This window comes from Schistocerca serialis, chromosome 2, assembly GCF_023864345.2.
Source record: "Schistocerca serialis cubense isolate TAMUIC-IGC-003099 chromosome 2, iqSchSeri2.2, whole genome shotgun sequence".
Classification (NCBI taxonomy): Eukaryota; Metazoa; Arthropoda; class Insecta; order Orthoptera; family Acrididae; genus Schistocerca; species Schistocerca serialis.
In genome coordinates this window covers 536235710-536258034 of record NC_064639.1, presented here as the reverse complement: position 1 = coordinate 536258034, position 22325 = coordinate 536235710, and the positions used below count along the sequence as shown (strand labels likewise).

The window sequence follows — 22325 nt, the reverse complement described above, 5'->3', positions numbered from 1 at the left end:
AGAAGGAAACGACTTGCTAAAGTTAGTGATGCGTTCACCTTGCAGAAGCGTGGTTGTAGAACTTGGAACTAAAAAGAAAACTATGAAACTCCTCATGAAAATCGACGTAACTGCTAAAATGGATGAGTAGGAGGACATGAAGAAGAATAAATCTGTGCAGGAACAATGAAGTTCACTTGCAGACGTTTTAGACATGTTATTGAATTTACAATGAAGTCATTGCACGTGTAAAGGGACTTCCGGCCATATTGTATAGTTTACCTAACCTTCTCACGCACCAAGAGAAGTAGACTTCTTGAAGACGTTCTAATTAATTTTACTGTGATCTCCACACATCTTTTCACCACTTCTAGGGAACCTGTCAAGAGAGCCAGAGAGAGAGAGAGAGAGAGAGAGAGAGAGAGAGAGAGATAGAAAGAGATATAGCCAATGGTGATATCGAAGTTGATTAACTGAAAACCCAGAATGCCATATTTTTACCTGCACTGCGTTTACTGTGGCTGGAGAAGAGCGCGCGGTGCTATTGTAGACAGATTTTAATGCTCCCGCTAGCTGTTTTGTGACATAATTGTTTGCAGGTTGGTATATAGTAAGTTCTTATGTTCTGCATGTATATGTGAGTTTTTCAACTGGCTAGGATTGGTAGAAGGGGAAGAGTTGAGCTCGTTTGTTAGGCTATATGTTAAGCCAGCGGGCAAAAGGGCGGAGAGCGCAATGTGGCGGGACAGTCAGAGCGAACATTGCTCGGCCCGTGTGCAAAGGCTGTTGGTGTAACATTCCTAGATGTGGGTGCAGGGAATTTGGACAGTGGTCAGTTGCACAGAAAAAGAAAAGACGCACCAGAAATGGCAGATGTCAGGAAAACAGGAAGATAGGCCGGCCAGTGTGGCCGAGCGGTTCTAGGCGGTACAGTCGGGAACTGCGCGACCGCTACGGTCGCAGGTTCGAATCCTGCCTCAGGCATGGGTGTGTGTGATGTCCTTAGGTTAGTTAGGTTTAACTACACTCCTGGAAATGGAAAAAAGAACACATTGACACCGGTGTGTCAGACCCACCATACTTGCTCCGGACACTGCGAGAGGGCTGTACAAGCAATGATCACACACACGGCACAGCGGACACACCAGGAACCGCGGTGTTGGCCGTCGAATGGCGCTAGCTGCGCAGCATTAGTGCACCGCCGCCGTCAGTGTCAGCCAGTTTGCCGTGGCATACGGAGCTCCATCGCAGTCTTTAACACTGGTAGCATGCGGCGACAGCGTGGACGTCAACCGTATGTGCAGTTGACGGACTTTGAGCGAGGGCGTATAGTGGGCATGCGGGAGGCCGGGTGGACGTACCGCCGAATTGCTCAACACGTGGGGCGTGAGGTCTCCACAGTACATCGATGTTGTCGCCAGTGGTCGGCGGAAGGTGCACGTGCCCGTCGACCTGGGACCGGACCGTAGCGACGCACGGATGTACGCCAAGACCTTAGGATCCTACGCAGTGCCGTAGGGGAGCGCACCGCCACTTCCCAGCAAATTAGGGACACTGTTGCTCCTGGGGTATCGGCGAGGACCATTCGCAACCGCCTCCATGAAGCTGGGCTACGGTCCCGCACACCGTTAGGCCGTCTTCCGCTCACGCCCCAACATCGTGCAGCCCGCCTCCAGTGGTGTCGCGACAGGCGTGAAATGAGGGACGAATGGAGACGTGTCGTCTTCAGCGATGAGAGTCGCTTCTGCCTTGGTGCCAATGATGGTCGTATGCGTGTTTGGCGCCGTGCAGGTGAGTGCCACAATCGGGACTGCATACGACCGAGGCACACAGGGCCAACACCCGGCATCATGGTGTGGGGAGCGATCTCCTACACTGGCCGTGCACCACTGGTGATCGTCGAGGGGACACTGAATAGTGCACGGTACATCCAAACCGTCATCGAACCCATCGTTCTACCATTCCTAGACCGGCAAGGGAACTTGCTGTTCCAACAGGAGAATGCACGTCCGCATGTATCCCGTGCCACCCAACGTGCTCTAGAAGGTGTAAGTCAACTACCCTGGCCAGCAAGATCTCCCATTGAGCATGTTTGGGACTGGATGAAGCGTCGTCTCACGCGGTCTGCACGTCCAGCACGAACGCTGGTCTAACTGAGGCGCCAGGTGGAAATGGCATGGCAAGCCGTTCCAAGGACTACATCCAGCATCTCTACGATCGTCTCCATGGGAGAATAGCAGCCTGCATTGCTGCGAAAGGTGGATATACACTGTACTAGTGCCGACATTGTGCATGCTCTGTTGCCTGTGTCTATGTGCCTGTGGTTCTGTCAGTGTGATCATGTGATGTATCTGACCCCAGGAATGTGTCAATAAAGTTTCCCCTTCCTGGGACAATGAATTCACGGTGTTCTTATTTCAATTTCCAGGAGTGTAGTTCTAAGTTCTAGGGGACTGATGACCTCAGAAGTTAAGTCCCACAGTGCTCAGAGCCATTTCAACCCAGGAATATAGCTACGTACAGTGCTTAGAAATTCGACAATAAATCACAGTTCCACAATAATGCAATTCTGAATACATGAGCAATCTCAAAAAATGTTCATATGTGTGTGAAATCTTATGGGAATTAACTGCTAAGGGCATCAGTCCCTAAGGTTACACATTACGTAACCTAAATTATCCTAAGGAGAAACACACACACACACACCCATGCCCGAGGGAGGACTCGAACCTCCGCCGGAACCAGCCGCACAGTCCATGCATAACTGCAGCGCCAAGACCGCTCGGCTAATCCCGCGCGGCTGAGCAATCTCAGATAAACAGGGTGCATCCAGTGAGACAACAATAATTTCAGTATCCTGAAAAGTACAGAAGTTAATATTTCGCAGTAACTAAATCTTTTCATAATGAGCCTTTGAATTAACAAGTTTTAAATGCTTCATGCAATTTCAAGAAATGATATCTCAGATAATTATGTTGTACTATAACTATCATCTCTGGAAGTTAAGTATCTGTACCTATTTTACTTCTTGATTTATAATGTTTTTTTTGTATCTTTTCATTACGCAAATGTATCTCAGAATATTGTGTTCTCCACAATAACACAACAAATAAATGCAGCACGAATACCTCATATGTTGCCATACTTGTACATTTATTTGATGAATATGTTTCTATTTTTTCCATATATTTATTTAACTATTGATTACAGTTGCTAATACAACATAATGGGAATTTAAGAAGTGGTGAATCGCATGTGTTTCCTGACATCACTATTGTAATGAGTGGCAAAAGAAGTTTCTGTCAGCAGGCCCAAATAACTGTTTAAACAATATTTAACGGCAACTTGTTGTCATCTAACATGAGCACACTTGCACAAGAATGCTGGCTTATTTGTTTATTGTAAATGATCTGAGATTGACTAAATGTTTATAACATTTCTTTTATTTAAGTATTATCGCAAAAAATATATTAGTTTAGTGTGGAAAGCGGTCAAGTTGAGTCAAATAATGTCTGTAGAACTTAAGAACGATGTGTCTTTGGTGGGGATGGCCTTCAGCCAATGAAAAACAGGTAGTGGTGGATCACCATTGGAGCCAAGTGAAGACAGACTTTGTTTTTCGAGTGCGCTCAAGGAAAGGATTCTGGAGACTTTACGTCGAGTTCTTAATGAAGGCAGACCTGCATATGGTATAGTGCGATGTTTGGTTGTGTGGGTGATTGATCACTGGCTCTAAACAGCTGGTACGATACTTTTTAACCTTTAACGATTGCATTATGAAACTGGGAATAGGCGGAGTGTGAGTTGTTATCTCGCTTATGTTATTTTGTAAATCATCATTTTAAACTCTGAACTACTTTGTGCTGGTGAATATTTCGTGTATTGTGACCATGAATTGGACTTAGTTTTTCACGTGTCTTGGATAACTATTTAGCTTGGGGTTTCTGTTATCTTTCTTGTAACACTCACGTTGCAACTTTACTGCATTTAATAAGAATATTTCTGTCTGTATTACACTTAATTATCTTAGGACTAATTTCCATTTAGTTGCGATATCCATCATAATTCTCTGTCGTCTATATTAATTAAAGATGTTTGAATAGTGCCCTTTTTATTAAATTAATTATTTATTTATTGTTTTATATTTCTGTGTATATTATTAATCCGCTATTCTAGCCAATTCACAGACAATTTGGCTGCAGAATCGCAGCTTGAGGCTCTTATTTGCAGTGAGATAGCTGCTGGGCGTGAAAGCAGACAAGCATGACATTAGTCGATGTGTTTAACAAATCAAAGCCCTTTGAAATTATCGTGAAAATAAAAGATATTTATGAAAGTGACGAAATTAAGAAAATGTTTTTCAAAAATACAGATGATACGCCATGGCATAAATTCAACGTAATATAGGTTACTAAATTAAACCAGTATACGTGGCATCTCTAGTAAGTGACGTTAATTTTATAAAACAAAATCGAAAACAATACCGGTAAAAAGTTGTGCATATCCAAAACAATATGAATCAAATATTACATATCGTAAAATCGGTACAAACATGGCTGAAAATAAGATGGTATCGCAAGTTTTAGTAATCTGGAGACGTTAATAACATTTTGGTTTATTATACTCTTAATGTTGCAAGGAATGTGCAAGTCAGATTTTATGACAATAATAGTATTTTTTTCATCTGGTATGATATTTCGCCTGATAGGATTCTCGTTAGAGTCTCATGCCTCCTGTGCCTAGCGGCCTGAGTGTGCCTCAGGTAATGGAAACTCCCCTATCGTATTAAGAACGTTTCGGCAGTAAGTTTCATCACTGATCTAGAACGATGAGTCATCTACAAATATAGAAGTAACTTTAGGTGTGTCCCAGGACACTATGTAGGGACCCTTTCTGTTCATGTTGTATATTAATGATCTTGCAGACAACTTTAATAGTAACCTCAGAGTTTTCGCTCATGATGCAGTTATCTGTAATGTGCACTACTGGCCATTAAAATTTCTACACCACGAAAATGACGTGCTACAGACGCGAAATTTAACCGACAGGAAGAAGATGCCGTGATATGCAAATGATTAGCTTTTCAGACCATTCACACAAGGTAGGCGCCTATAACGTGCTGACATGAGGGAAGTTTCCAACCGATCTCTCATACACAAACAGCAGTTGACCGGCTTTGCCTGGTGAAGCGTTGTTGTGATGCCTCGTGTAAGGAGGAGAAATGCGTACCATCACGTTTCCGAGTTTGATAAAGGTCAGATTGTATCCTATCGCGATTACGGTTCATCGTATCGCGACATTGCTGCTCGCGTTGGTCGAGATCCAATGACTGTTAGCAGAATGTGGAATCGGTAGATTCAGGAGCGTAATACGAAACGCTGCGCTGGATCCCAACGGCCTCGTACCACTAGCAGTCGAGATGACAGGCATCTTATCCACATGGCTGTAACGGATCGTGCAGCCACGTCTCGATCCCTGAGTCAACAGATGGGGACGTTTGCAAGACAGCAACCATCTGCACGAACAGATCGATGACGTTTGCAGCAGCATGGACTATCAGCTCGGAGACCATGGCTGTAGTTACCCTTGACGCTGCATCACAGACAGCAGCGCCTGCCATGGTGTACTCAACGACGAACATGGGGGCACGAATGGCAAAACGACATTTTTTCGGATGAATCCAGGTTCTGTTTACAGCGTCATGATGGTCGCATCCGTGTTTGGCGACATCGCGGTGAACGCTCATTGGAAGCGTCTATTCGTCATCGCCATACTGGCGTATCACCCGGCGTGAAGCCATGGGGTGCCATTGGTTACACGTCTCGGTCACCTCTTGTTCGCATTGACGGCACGTTGAAAACTGGACTTTACATTTCAGATCTGTTACGACCCGTGGCTCTACCCTTCATTCGATCCCTGCGAAACCCTACATTTCAGCAGGATAATGCACGACCGCATGTTGCAGGTCCTGTACGGTCCTTTCTGGATACAGAAAATGTTCGACTGCTGCCTGGCCAGCACATTCTCCGGATCTCTCACCAATTGAAAACGTCTGGTCAATGGTGGCCGAGCAACTGGCTCGTCACAATACGCCAGTCACTACTTTTGATGAACTGTGTTATTGTGTTGATGCTGCATGGGCAGCTGTACCTGTACACGCCAACCAAGCTCTGTTTGACTCAATGCCCAGGCGTATCAAGGCCAGAGGTGGTTGTTCTGGGTACTGATTTCTCAGGATGCATGCATTTAAATTGCGTGAAAATGTAGTCACATGTCAGTTCTAGTATAATATATTTGTTCAATGAATACCCGTTTATTTATCATCTGCATTTCTTCTTGGTGTAGCATTTTTAATGGCCAGTAGTGTATTTTGACGCATGCGAAACACAGACAGACGTACTGTGTCAGTTAGGAGATTCCACTGCTGCAGTCGTGCGGCCAAGGGTTCTCCAGATGACGATGTCGGTGTAAACGTAGCGACAGTGTCATTGGCTGGTGGCTGCTCCTTTTCACGGTATGTATAGTTTCAGCATCATCACCATCACTGCTTGATTGTTGCGCATATGGGAGAACAGGAATTGGCAGTTCTTCACCATGAATCACAGGGCGTGTCAGGGTACTGAATATTTCTCTTCCTCTTCCTCCTTTCTTCAAGGGAGGTTACATACAAAAATAGCTACCAGATGCATGATTTGTGGGTCCTCGCCAAATAGCTCACAATACTTCATGGAGACGTTTTCACAATGGATCAAAATACTCAGTGTAAATGAAAACAATGTGCGACACAAGTGTGGAGCTCACCACTTATCTTGGGCTGCAACTCGACACACTAAATACAAGGAGTCTTCTTGTTTCACTGCTCCAGTCAATGGCCGCCTTCTTGAACAACAAATAACATCTGTACAAATGCAACAAAAGTTATCAGTTTTGTTATTGCAGGTGAGGGGAATTTTTGTGAAAGTGTGCATGTTCACCTCACATACATTCACTGCCAAAAGTGAATTAAGGCAGCAAAATTGCACGCAGCCGTGACAAATGACAATTAAAATCGCTTGTGGTTTCTATATTCGACAATACTCAAGTCAGTGAATGGTGTGCACCTGGGTGATACTGTTAAGCAGTGTTGCCAAATTTTATACATTCACTGCCAAAAGTGAATAAGGCACCAAAATTGCACGCAGCTGTGACAAACGACAATTGAAATCGCTTATGGTTTCTATATTCTACAATACTCAAGCCACTGAATGGTGTGCACCTGAGTCATACTGTTAAGCAGTGTTGCCAAATTGTACTTAGAACCGTCCACGTCACTCACTTACGGCAGAGGAACCCTTATCGCAATATCTTTGCAAGTGCCTCTTATAGCGTCCCGTAACTGTTAAAAAGTAAACATCTTATCTACCTGTAACCCAAAGCTTTTAGGCAATCTTATCCTTGGCATTCGTGTTCAGCGCATCTAAATCTATGTAGAAGGGTACCCTCGTTTCTGTAAAAAATAAAAAGAGAAAATTTGTTCACCAGGGAGTATAGCTCTCGAGTGCCTCTGGCAGCCATCTTAACTTGCCGCCTCGAGCGGCCGCTTGTGTCGCTCGGGCGTTGGATCAGCTCCGTCTCTTCCGCGTATGGACTAGGAGCAGGTCGCGACTCACCCTGAGCAGCTGCCCCAGCGAGTAGGCCCAGTGGGGGCTGTCGAGGCCGTAGCCCCAGAAGCCGAGCGGCCGGCTGAGGTCCAGGGCGCGCAGCGAGCCGTTGCCTCCGCGGTCGGGCCGCAGCCCCTCCAGCACCCACGCCATGCCGGCCAGCGTCATCCCCGTCTCGCCCAGGTCCAGGTGCTCCAGGCCGCGGCACTGCATCACCAGCTCGCACACCCGCTCGCCGCCCTGTTCGTACCACCGCTCCGCTTCAGTTTCTTCGCCTAGCTGCACAGCTGGCCATTACTATTCCAACACCAGCTTACGTAGCAAATGCTCATACACTGTGATCAAAAGTATCCTGACACATGGCTGAAAATGACTTACAAGTTCGTGGCGTTCTCCGTCAGTAATACTGGAATTCAATATGGTGTTGGCCCATCCTTAGCCACCTCCGAATTTTACTGTTGGCACTACACACGCTGGCAGATGAGGTTCACCGGGCATTCGCCGTACCCACACCCTACCATCGGATCGCCACATGTGTACCGTGATTCATCACTCCACACAACGTTTTTCCACTGTTCAATCGTCCAATGCTTACGCCCCTTACACCAAGCGAGGTGTCGTTTGGGATTTACCGGCGTGATGTGTGGCTTATGAGCAGCCCCTCGACCATTAAATCCAAGTTTTCTCATCTCCCGCCTAACTGTCATAGTACTTGCAGTGGATCCTGATGCAATTTGGAATTCCTGTGTGATGGTCTGGATAGATGTCTGCCTATTACACATTAAGACCCTCTTGAACTGTCGGCGGTCTCTGTCAGTCAACAGACGAGGTCGGCATGTATGATTTTGTGCTATACGTGTCCCTTCACGTTTCCCCTTCACTATCACATTGAAAAAAGAGGACCTAGGGATGTTTAGGAGTGTGGAAATCTAGCGTACAGAACTATGACAAAAGTGACACCCAATCACCTGCCACGTTCGACTCCCGCAAAGCGCCCCATTCTGCTCTCTCACGATGTCTAATGGCTACTGAGGTCGTTGATACGAAGTACTGTCATTAGATGGCAGCACAAGGCACCTAATATGTAAAACGTATGCTTTTGGGGGTGTCGGATACTTTTGATGACATAGTGTATTTCACTTATTGTAAGTATGCAAGGTGATTTTTTTCCATCGTTTACAAACTCTAGGGATTGATCGATGAGAGGATATGGAACGGAAAAGGTCTAATGAACTTACGTCCTGAAAAGCATAGTTCCCATGTTAGAAATCATTTACTCAATCATACATTGTTACAGAGACTCCGGTCTAATACGCGCTGGACCATACTGCCACTGTTGCAGTATGTGTTGAACATAGTTTCCATGTTCCTCAATGCATGTGTGTAAACGCCGTAGCATGCTCTGTCTCAGCCATTTACATCAGCGAGGCTGCAACCGAAAAGTGTCAAAGGCAGCATGAATACGATGATCCAATGTCTCTACATCTGGAATGGGTTCTGCATACACATTACTTTTGAGATGGCTTCATAACCAGAAATGGCACGCGTTCAGGTTTGGTGAACGTGCAGGCCACGCAACTAGATCCTTTAGTCCGATCCGTCGACCAGGTAAAACACGATTCAGATGCATCCGGACGTTAATGGCAAAGTGGGCAGGAGGACCACCATGTAGCAGCCTCAAAACCATTCGAATCATCAATGGCACTTCTCCCAGCAGAGGGGCAAAGTCATATGCAAGAAGCACCGATTGTTTCGGCCTCTTAGACTGGTCCCAAAATATGGTCGCTAGTGATCCCAGCCCACACATTCCATCTGCACCGATGCAGATGATTCGCTGTTACCATACCATGGGGATTCTGCGTAATATCGCACGGATGATTGTTACGAAAGTTAAAGATATCACTCATTGTAAAGGTGACCTCATCTGTGGGTATTAAGGGTGACACAAATCCCAGAACCGTGGTTGCCTGGTGAAGAACCCAATGAAGAAACTGCTCCCGATGTGGAAAGTCTGCCGCTAGTAAGTCCTGCACACGTTGTAAGTGAAAAGGGTAGCAACAATTGTCGTGGAAAATGTTCCACACGGTCGTCTGGCTTACCCTGTACTGGCGGGTTAATTGCCTGGTACTGGCACGGCGATCGCCTTCCACAGTGGTAATCACATTTCCATCCACGTCTAGTGTCCGAACATTTCGCTTACGTCCTTTATGATTTTTCCTGCTTCCTGAAATGACCCCGTCTCAGACAAACGGTGAAACGCTGTTCCAATCATTGACTGCTGTGGTTGTTTTCGGCGGGGATGGGTCTTCTGATACAACGTCGCTGCCGCCGCTCGTTGCCATTGGCCTTTCTATAAGCAAACACCATATTGGCAAGCTCTCGATTCGAATACGGAAGCATTGTGTACAACGCTGTATCACATCCACTACAAGATGAGTCAGCAAGAGAAAACAATCGGACACAACACACCCAATTACTATGGCAGGAGAGGGAGCTAGGGCATAACATACGAAGAACAGTACCCCCCCCCCCCCCCCATGCATACTGTAACGCTGGCTGCATGGCGCAGCGCGTGTGAGACCGCAGTCTCTGTAACAAAGTATGATTTAATAAATGCTCTCTAGCATGACAACCATGCGTTACCGAACATTGGACCTTTTTGTTCCGTATCCTTTATCGGTCAATCCCTAAAGTTTGTACACGGTGGAAAAAATCACTTTGTATAGTTTGGAGAGTACACTATTTACTGTGTAGGTAATTTCGGAACATTCAGGGAACGAGGCTGAGTAAAAGGAGCTACCACCTCTGTGCGAACAACGGCTGTAAACCAACTGGTCATCGTTTCAAACTGACAGATAGAGGGAGGTCACTAGACTCTGTTTCAGCTTTACGCCAGATCTCATCAATCATACTGACTAGCGAGCGCAGGTGCGTCAGTCTCTCGCAATCCACGAATAGGTAATTTCAGTGGGTGACAGATATGGAGAACGTGCTGGCAAAGGCTGCAGTAGAGCACCCTCTGCATCGATGTAGGCGAGAACAGCATAGGCAACGTTCGATCTTGCGCTATCCTCTTGAAAGATAATGTCATGGAGAACTCGAAGATAGGGAACAGTAGCCGGATTTGAGATGTCAGGAATTTAGCGACAAATGACCAAATTACTGGTAATGTGAACCAGATGTGGTTTCGTGTTCCCAATGGCAAACCCATACCAAGAAGCCAAGTAATGGGGGCATATGACAACGACGAATACAATCCGGAAGCATTCCCTCTCGTCTGAGCCTTAAATGTGATGCTTGTCGTGTCGTCGATCATCGATAACGTCACGCCAGACTCTGCATGTCTACGCAGCGTCACAGGCGGCGCGAATTCGGCCGAGGCTTGACGCACTCCTCCAGGGATTTTGGAGGCGCCGCCGCCGCGCAGCCATTATGAAAGACGCCTTCAAGCGACAAGCACGGCAGCTCTGCCTTGAGTTCCATCTGAAGTTCAGATCGAGTTTACTTCTGCTTCCAGTGGACACAGTCAATGCGTCATCACTCTGCCCAGATTATGTCAGACTTGTGTATATCGAGTATCTAGTTGTATCCAGTGCTCGAGTACTGTAGTAACTGCACTTAGAACATTCAGAGTCCGCGATCTACAGACTTGCCACATCATGCACCTGCTTCTTCGTTTACTTAGTATTCAAGAGTCATGTTTGTATAATTAATTGTACGTGTGTTTACTTCAGTCACAGCATGAAACGCTATTAACGGTAAGTGTCTTTCAGTATTAAATAAAGACTTGTTTTATTTGACTGTGTGTGTGTGAATTCAATAGAACACAACAACGCTGTACGCAGAAGTGCGAGTTGTTTGAAAAAGGTCACCTTGAGGTCAGCTTGTCGTGATCCAAATGACGTCACACCATCTGTGTGGGTACCTGTCTTGATGCAGTTGAGCCCGTATAGCGGCTCAAAGTTCAAGACATAGCTCTTAAGATCCTGCACGCGTGAATTAACAACCTGTCTGCCCTCTGGGACACTAGTCGCGTGTTATCGTTGAGATCATGCATCACATTGACTATGGCTCTCCTGAACCCGTCGATTCCTTATTGGCTTGAAAGTTGTGGCGTCATGATTGATGCTAGCAGAAATACCACAGAATGACAAACCGCATTCACGATCGACTACGACTCTTCCGATGTCAAAATCCAACATCAGCTGGCAAGCGCTTCTTCTTCTTATACGAGACACAACACAATCTACTCACAAAAGCCTAACATTCAGATGCAGTTTCTGAATGACAAACACAGTGCCTCATCTTTCCTTCAGAATAAGGATGGCATTATTTCTACCTACTTTGCGCGTTCGTGGTGAAATGCTAAGCATTTCTTAATCCAAGCACGTTGCGCATTTAATGCCAATCTGAAATTTAACACACGCCACTGCCATGGTATTGCAATTTTAATGACCAGCAGCATACGTACTGACATGCGCTGCTTAAGGTTTCCAGACTTGGTAAATTTTGCTGACACTCAAGGCTACTGTGTTCGACAGCGATTCTGATTGGTAACATTGTTGTCTGCACTGTTTGAGTTTTTAGATACGGTGCTCAAAAAGTGACGCAGCTTTATGGAAGAATGTTTCTTTTTCTTATTCTGTGTGCTCTCAGCCTCGTGATGTCAATTGAGGTGCTAATTGACCGAGTAGTAGCGGCTCAGGTAAAAGAAAACTATGATAACGACCGGGAGAGCGGTGTGCTGACCACACACCCCTCTTATCCGCATCCTAAGCTGAGGATGTCACAGCGGTCGGTTGGTCCCGATGGGCCACTTGTGGCCTGAAGACGGAGTACTTTTTTCTTTTTCTTGCAGTTTTGTTTCTCATTTAACTGAGGAAATGAGATGAAATGAGCTTATGGCATCGTTCCCATTCGGGGAAGTTCGGCCGCCAAGTGCAAGTCTTATTTCATTCGACGCCACCTTGGGTGACTTGCGGCCGGATTAGGATGAAATGATGAGGACAACGCAACACCCAGTCCACGAGCGGAAAAAATCTCCAACCCGGCCGGGAATAAAAAAGGGGCGCGCTTGCATGCGAAGCAAGCTCGTTACCACCCAGCTAAGCAGGCTGAGGAAGAAATAGGCCACATGTTACACCCAAGCTCACTCTTTTTACCCCGTAAATTAGATGTGCCGATGGTGGTAAAGATACACCAAACAAGCCCACCGTCGAGCGGCTGTACAAGTTCATGAGTACAAAAGAGGAGGCAGATACAGCCATAAGTCATCAACTTAAAGTGCCAAGACCTTAAAAGTTAGCTGGGGTATATGATGCATATACCTTGAATCCTACGGGGCTTGCAGTGCCTATCAACCAGTTGTTCTCTCCATTGCTAGTGCCCACTCGGCGTTATGGAAGTGTTTAAAGTTGTATCTGCGCTGTTCTTCAGCTGAAGATAATGGAAAATTGTGTAGTGGTTCACGTCGCTTGTAGCGCCAGATGAGGAAGACTTTGGTGATTGGTTTTGGTTTCGTGAGGCATGGTTCCTGCTTGGTAAGTAAGTGAATTCACAAAATTAACGTGTTTTGGCTACGAAAAGTCCACATAAGATAAACGAAAAACGGGGGATTAGTATCCAGTGTCAAATAGTACAGCAGGCAACAGTGAGCGCAACAGCATCTAGTGCAGCGATTTGCAAACATTACTGATGGTGACCAGCTAGAGCACACACGGCTTTAGCTGGACAATGATACAACTATTACAGCCAACATCACGACCTGTTTGGATCATTGTTTTCACGCATGTGTGATTCTGAAGCGTTTGTGGCCTCCTCGGTCTCCTGATGTACCCCGAGTTACTTTTTCTTACGGGGCTGCCTCAAGGATGCTGTTTGCAAAACTCGCCCACGCACTGTTTATCGAAATTCAGAAAGAAATTAAACCATGTATTGTAGCTTCGCTCATGAAACGTTACAGCATATTTTCCGCAATATGCAACGTTGTATTCAGTACCAGGATCGTATAATGGAGGCCACTTTAACGATTTGTATAACTTGGTCTATAGCCCATAGGATTGGGTTACTTCTGAACGCCCTCTATTCTTAATAAATCGTGATGTGTTTAAACATTTCAATGGTTAATTATTAGTATGAGAAACAAATTTTTAAATTAATGTCTCAAACGTAGGTAACGAACCGCAGGGGAAAATGTGCCACCACTCAGAGCAGGTCGTCAGCCAGGGAGCCATAATAAGCCCAGAAGAATCAACAAAAAACTGCTGTGGAGCCAGAAGGCGGCCAGACAGGAAACAACAGCGCTCTGTTCGGCCCCCTGGCGTGGCCTCGCAACGATTGGTCGGTTGGTTGGTTTATGGGGGTTGAAGGGACCAGACTACAAAGCCCATCAGTCCCTTGTTCCACAGCCATAAAATCCTACATGGAATAAAAAAATAAGCAATTGAGAGGACAAGGGACGACACAGAACCAGAAAGAGACAAAGACCAATCAAAAGGAATTAAAAGCACACAGAATGTGACAGTGGTTGGCCGACCATGAAAACAAAAAAGGAAAAGCCAACCAACAAGAAACACACAACGCTCCCTCATACAACCATAGCAGTTTCCTGTTGATTCTCGTGTGTCTGTTTGGCTCCCTGGCTGACTAGCTGCCCTCGCATTCCGCCTCTTGGTGCTAGCGCAGTTTCCCTGCGGTTCATTCTGTGGGTCTGTTGCATTAAGCTTAAAATGATGCCTCCATAACAAATAAATAACGATTGAAATGTTTGCACAAAACAAGAACTCTATCGAGTAAAGGATGAGAATGAAATGAAACTCCCTGGCAGACTAAAACCGTTTGCCGCACCGAGATTGAAACTCGGGACCTTTGCTTTTCGCAGGCAAGTGATCTGTCAACTGAGCTACCCAAACACGACTCACGGCCCGTCCTCACAGCTTTACTTCCGCCAGTACCTCGTCTCCTATTTTCCAAACTTCACAGAAGCTCTACTGCGAACCTTGCTGATCTATCACTCCTGAAAGAAAGGATATTGCGGAGACATGGCTTAGCCACAGCCTGGGGGATGTTTCCAGAATGAGATTTTCACTCTGCAGCGGAGTGTGCGCTGATATGAAACTTCCTGGCAGATTAGAACCGTGTGTCGGACCGAGACTCGAATTCGGGACCTTTGCCTTTCGCAGGCAAATGCTCTGCCAACCGAGCTACCCAAACACGACTCACGCCTCGTCCTCACAGTTTTACTTCCGCCAGTACCTCGTCTCCGACTTTCCAAACTTCACAGAAGCTCTATTGCGAACCTTGCAGATCTAGCACTCATTCTGAGACTGAAAGATTAACAGCTGCCACCACTGCTGGGCACTGGCCCCGGGCGGTGGTGTAGGTATGGCTGGGGACGCTGTCAGACGATGGTCACATGGCACCTCGGGGGAGTCTCGGACGAAGGATACAGGACACCGAGTGGACTGGGAGTCGTCCTTGGTCGCTGGAGACCTGAGCGCACAACACACCAGTGGGAGCCCGTGAACACGAAACTCCAATGGCAGGAAATTGTACAAACGCTAATTTAGACGGAACTGGTTTATACTAGATTGAACCAGTTTGTGGGAATATGAAATGGAAAGATCACAATGACTCAGCCGTAGGTAAAGATGGTATCAGATTCGGTTTATTGGTAGTATGTTGAGAAAATGCGGTGTATCGCTCAAACCAAATAGGATTGGCGGGGAATATTGTAGTAGTATAAAGAATCGCAGCACGAATATAGGTTTATACTAGTCATAGGTTTGTTCGACTCATCGCATAGCTTTACGGGAATGCTCGAAAACCTGAAATTTCAGACGCCAAATATTCCGTGAAAACCTGTTTACAAAGTAATAGGAGAGAAACCTGAGAATACACGACTACTGCGTCTCAGGGTCTGGGAAGACGAGATTAAACTAATTACACCGCTCACAGAGGCATTCAACCATTTATTCTTTCCACAATCTATATGCAAATGGAACTGGAAGACACATCAACAACCTGGGGTGCACTTCACAGTGGTTTGGAGGCTAAGGATAATTACGTGTTGTGGCACAATCAGCACACCGGCAACTTGAAGTCATATTCCAACTGGATGGGACACTGACTCACTAGTCCTAGAATATCTGTAAATTTCTGGATGAAAAGGTTCCAGATAGGTGGAAGGAAGATAGGGTTTAACGCCCCGTCGACATCGAGGTCATTAGAGATGGAGCACAAGTTCGGGATACTACCTAGGGTGGGGAAGGAAATCAGCCGTGTCCTTTCAAAGGAACCACGCCGGAATTTGCCTGGAGCAATTTAGGGAAATCACGAGAAACTTAAATCTAGATGGACGGACGCGGATCTGGACCTTCGTTTTCCCGAATGCGAGTCCGGTGTATTACCCATTGCGCTAGCTCGTTCAGACCAGGTAGGAGGATGGGGCGAGATGGTCTGATTCGGTCACCGCCACGATCACCCCTTACCTCACAAAACTAGAGGTTTTGTGCAGCATCAGGTGTACCGAACCGAGGATACACAACTGAAAGACTTGAAAACACGCATTCGCAATGCATCTGAACATATTGCTGTGAACTTACTGGAACACACATGGAGATAAATTGATTAGTGGCTGGATGTACTGTGCGCCACTACGGGTGGACACATTGCCTTATATGAATGAGAAAACAAAAGTTCAAAAGTTATTTTGCAGATGTTACAAAGCAGTTGTTATTACCTAGTATAGTTTTGGAGTTACTGAACACTGAAGCTGTAATTTATGGACGTCCTGCGTATTTAATCCGCACCTATGCAGAGTCATGAATGACATTTACCAGCTAGTAAAACATACACTCCTGGAAATTGAAATAAGAACACCGTGAATTCATTGTCCCAGGAAGGGGAAACTTTATTGACACATTTCTGGGGTCAGATACATCACATGATCACACTGACAGAACCACAGGCACATAGACACAGGCAACAGAGCATGCACAATGTCGGCACTAGTACAGTGTATATCCACCTTTCGCAGCAATGCAGGCTGCTATTCTCCCATGGAGACGATCGTAGAGATGCTGGATGTAGTCCTGTGGAACGGCTTGCCATGCCATTTCCACCTGGCGCCTCAGTTGGACCAGCGTTCGTGCTGGACGTGCAGACCGCGTGAGACGACGCTTCATCCAGTCCCAAACATGCTCAATGGGGGACAGATCCGGAGATCTAGCTGGCCAGGGTAGTTGACTTACACCTTCTAGAGCACGTTGGGTGGCACGGGATACATGCGGACGTGCATTGTCCTGTTGGAACAGCAAGTTCCCTTGCCGGTCTAGGAATGGTAGAACGATGGGTTCGATGACGGTTTGGATGTACCGTGCACTATTAAATGTCCCCTCGACGATCACCAGTGGTGTACGGCCAGTGTAGGAGATCGCTCCCCACACAATGATGCCGGGTGTTGGCCCTGTGTGCCTCGGTCGTATGCAGTCCTGATTGTGGCGCTCACCTGCACGGCGCCAAACACGCATACGACCATCATTGGCACCAAGGCAGAAGCGACTCTCATCACTGAAGACGACACGTCTCCATTCATCCCTCCATTCACGCCTGTCGCGACACCACTGGAGGCGGGCTGCACGATGTTGGGGCGTGAGCGGAAGACGGCCTAACGGTGTGCGGGACCGTAGCCCAGCTTCATGGAGACGGTTGCGAATGGTCCTCGCCGATACCCCAGGAGCAACAGTGTCCCTAATTTGCTGGGAAGTGGCGGTGCGGTCCCCTACGGCACTGCGTAGGATCCTACGGTCTTGGCGTGCATTCGTGCGTCGCTGAGGTCCGGTCCCAGGTCGACGGGCACGTGCACCTTCCGCCGACCACTGGCGACAACATCGATGTATTGTGGAGACCTCACGCCCCACGTGCTGAGCAATTCGGCGGTAAGTCCACCCGGCCTCCCGCATGCCCACTATACGCCCTCGCTCAAAGTCCGTCAACTGCACATACGGTTGACGTCCACGCTGTCGCGGCATGCTACCAGTGTTAAAGACTGCGATGGAGCTCCGTATGCCACGGCAAACTGGCTGACACTGACGGCGGCGGTGCACAAATGCTGCGCAGCTAGCGCCATTCGACGGCCAACACCGCGGTTCCTGGTGTGTCCGCTGTGCCGTGCGTGTGATCATTGCTTGTACAGCCCTCTCGCAGTGTCCGGAGCAAGTATGGTGGGTCTGACACACCGGTGTCACTGTGTTCTTTTTTCCATTTCCAGGAGTGTATAAATGAAAGTGCGACGGTGCGCAGATAATGCTGACTGCTGGGCCTCAGTTTCGCACGCCTGTGCTCCCTCTCCAGAGAGGGCAGTGATCTGAGGCGGCGGCCGGTACCTGTGGGCCGAGCGGGTTGCCGTTGATGCGCAGCGAGGCGAGGCTCAGCCGGTCCCCGACCGCCGCCAGCGCCGCCACGCCTCGCGCCGTGATGTCGTTGCACATCAGGTTCAGCCGCCGCAGCGAGTCGTGTTCCTGTGCACCAAAGCCACCAGTTGAGTTGTAAGACTACTGAAGGTACTGTAGACTACCGTAAGCAATTGTAGATTACGGTAGTTTCCCTAGTAGCCATGGTCAGGTTAAGATCGCAACCGCCTTAACTGTACGTTAGGTGTTTTGCATACCTATCGGACCGTGCCTCACTTGGTTCTCTTTGTTTGGGTATGCGATCCGTGTCCTATTACGTAGATTCTCCTACAAATCAGAAGCGATTAACTGCCTAGAAACTGAGTGAGGATTGTAGAAAGGGTCGCATAACTCACGGAACACTTTTGTTCTACATAGTTATTCTCCTGTCTGTTTTTTAATAGTTAGCCTCTTGTCTGTTACTTAAGGGGGGTAAGACGTCAAACGGGCCGACGTGGAGACGGAGAGGCACCACAGGACATTTTAATTTCCACTGTCTATACTTTTACAAATAAATTTATAAAACTGTCAGCATGACCAGGAAGGATTCAGGACTCACACTCTTAGCAGTGGAAGTTCGAAAACATAACAAAATAATGTTTTTTTTACATGTGCTGCTTTTTTTGCTATAGGTACACTTTTCTTAATAAGTAAGAGAGACTGTTCGACGAATTTTGCACAGCATACAAACCATACTTACAGTTGTCTGAAACTCTAGAATCTATTTAATTTATGAAAAAATGAATGAGCTGTTACGTTTTAAACTTTATGTTTAGAAAAAAATCAAATTTTGTAGTTAATTATCTCAATTTTTACCACATTTTTAATAGATTTAGAAAATTCTAGAGTTTCGTACACCTGTAAGTATGGTTTTTATGCTGTGCAAAATTCATTAAAGAATGTCTCTTGCTTGTGAAGAAAAATGTACCTATAGCAACAAATGCAGCCAATAGTAAGCGAAAAAACGATGAAATTTCACAGGTAAAAAATTTCATTTTGTTATGTTTTTGAACTTGGCAACGGTCTTACCGCAGTGGATACACCGGTTCCCGTGAGATCACCGAAGTTAAGCGATGTCGGGCGTGGTCGGCACTTGGATGGGTGACCATCCAGGCCACCATGCGCTGTTGCCATTTTTCGGGATGCACTCAGCGTCGTGATGTCAATTGAGGAGCTACTAGACCGAATAGTAGCGGTTTCGGTCAAGAATACCATCATAACGAACGGGTGAGCGGCGTGCTGACACCACGCCCCTCCTATCTGCATGCTCCACTGAGGATGACGCGGCGGTCGGATGGTCCCGTTAGGCCACTCGTGGCCTGAAGACGGAGTGCTTTGAACTTCCACTGCTATGAGTGTGAATCCCGAATTCTTCCTGGTCATGCTGACAAAGTTTTATGAATTTATTTGTAAAAGTATAGACAGTGGAAATTAAAATGTCCTGTGGTGCCTCTCCGTCTCCACGTCGGGCCGTTTGACGTCCTACCCCCCTTAAAAGTAAACAGTTTTTAGAGTAAAGCTGCAATTTTCAATGTTTAATTCAGGTTAAATTAGAAAATTGGTAATTTGTACCGTGAAACAGAATGATGTTGCAATAGAAATTTTAAAACAATACAGCTTTATCTTTATAAACTGTACTAGCATCAAAATTAATTGCTTTGGTTACATAAAAGATCGCCTAATTTTTATTACTTTTAGAATGCATTTGCATTTTACAAGGATATAAAACATACAGTAGACTAACACTGAACAATGTGCGATTCTAATTAAGTGCAAAACAAACAAACAAAGAGAAGTCTTCGGCTCTCAGTTTCTATCTCACACATTCATTCATTTTCTTCCCCTACCAATGCAACCAACACTACCTGCCATTTACTATGTCGTTTACGTGGTGTAGCAAAAGTACCTAATCGCAGGGTCGGTAGAGCACAACTCTAGTTACCACACCACTAACCAGCAAGTACTTTTTCCGCAATGGACAATCCGTTACGGCTGCGAGAGATAACGCAGTTGTGTTGGTGTGGTCTTTAGTCCGAGGATAGCCACAGTAACCTGAAAGAACACTAAGAATGAGATTCCCGTCCAGCAGCCCATTCCAGCGTGCAGAGACTTACGCAGAATCTGTTCCTATGCGTTTCTTGACTTTGTCGTATTAGTTATTAATATTTGTGTTCCGTGTAATTATAACGTGTTTAGTGAGAAAGGGTGTAGCGACTGATTTAAAAGGTATGCTGCGGAAGAGTCCGTATCGCCGTGTGAAAAAGCCTGTACGTGCCTACGGTAGCTGGCTGGAGCGGGGCTAGACTGATCATCCTTCAGTTTGCAGACATACGGTATATGTAATGTTGAGCTCCGCGTGCAGAGCACAGTTTTAATTTACTCTCCTTGAAAACGTAGCCGAACAGGGCAGACATTCGACGGTGTCAGCTCACACCGACTTGACATGTAGCACATTTTCCGCCTGTTTCTATGAAGGGTTCACTGTAATCACTGACAGATCTACTCGTCACTTCGTAAAAAGAAATCAGTGATGCATCAGTATATCTATAAATTAAAAAATCTGCGAGTATTATTAGTGCTGCACAATACTCGCCCAATTAAATATCATTAGTTACGTGTAACACATGTTGTCCATGCCAGTAGAGATAGGGTATCGTTGGACAATGGCTCTATACGGAATTCAGTTTGGAGAGTATTTTTACATGACTCAACTGCAGTGTGGGAGACCGCCGTAACCCTTGAGACGGGCACGAGACTCACTGGGTTTTTCTGAAGACGTGAACTGCACGGCTGGGAGATTCCGTCCGTCGGCGGCCGTAGGGGTATGAGGGAATTTTCCCACAATGCTTAGAGTGGTGGTCAGCAATGCTTTCATTTCACTGAGTATCATGGGGTTTCCTGCGATGTCTCGGTAATTTTAGGTTACCATTTGTTTTGCCAGACAGTGTCAAAAAATGGTTCAAATGGCTCTGAGCACTATGGGACTTAACATCAGTGGTCATCAGTCCCCTAGAACTTAGAAACTACTTAAACCTAAGTAACCTAAGGACATCACACATATCCATGCCCGAGGCAGGATTCGAACCTGCGCCGGCCGAAGTGGCCGTGCGGTTAAAGGCGCTGCAGTCTGGAACCGCAAGACCGCTACGGTTGCAGGTTCGAATCCTGCCTCGGGCATGGATGTTTGTGATGTCCTTAGGTTAGTTAGGTTTAACTAGTTCTAAGTTCTAGGGGACTAATGTCGTCAGCAGTTGAGTCCCATAGTGATCAGAGCCATTTGAGCCATTTGAACCATTCGAACCTGCGACCGTAGCAGTCGCGCAGCTCCGGACTGAGCGCCTAGAACCGCGAGACCACCGCGGCCGGCCCAGACAGTGTCACTGAATAGAAGGTTGTTATTAGTTGTAGCTGAAAGTTAAATACGGGCACGAGACTATTAAAGAGGTAACTGAATTTTACTATTTCACAAAGAGAATAAATAAAGAAAAAAGGTGAAAGAAAGACATAATTGCAAGAATTGAAAGGTAAGGTAAGGTAAAGTCGTGTGGCCTTTTTGGCTGCGAATTTCCCCAGAGGTTCAGGCGCCATGTGGCAAAGGTATCTTAATTCGCACCTTGATCCAGCAAAATGGGGTGCAGTTTACGGAGAGGAGTGCGTGAAGAGGGTCTGTGATGTTGATTACGACTAATGAGATAATAAATGGGGTGGGGCCAGGACGTGGCTCGTAATCAAGTCATCTCTTATAGCACCAAGTTGGAGGCCGAGGTTAACGTTCCGTCAGAAGAGCTGATCAGGACCTGCAATATCTTCACTGTGCGGAGAGGACAGGAGTTTAGTCCAGATAATTAGCAAGTCCGCTGGCTTCTCACCTTGCGAACCACATACTCGAAATAAGTTTCCGTCGACTCACGGATTCGAGCTGGCTTTCTATTCTTTTTGTGATTTAATGACATTGATCTCAGAAGCGAGGCTTGCTGTTCCCTGACAACTGTAAAATTCCATTGTAAATGCGACTTTATAAGCTTCACAGAGATAATAGACTGTTTTTCAACCTTTGGTGCCGAATAGTAAAGTCACTGTGTATCAGATATATAAAAGGTGAGGGAACTTACTGATTTAGTGCTACAGAGCCATACCCTGAAGAAATCGGCGAAGATCTCGACACCGTCGTCGCCAATGCAGTTGTAGGCGAGGTCGGCAGCCACGACCTCTGGATTCTGCGCCAGATACTCGCAGATGGCGGGCACGTGCTCGT

The 22325-nt window shown here is 46.4% G+C and overlaps 1 pseudogene; it reads left to right on the top strand.

Annotated features, from left to right (window-relative positions):
- The first annotated feature begins 19085 nt into the window (after positions 1-19085).
- LOC126459575 (5S ribosomal RNA) lies at positions 19086-19203 on the top strand (annotated as a pseudogene).
- Positions 19204-22325: the final 3122 nt, after the last annotated feature.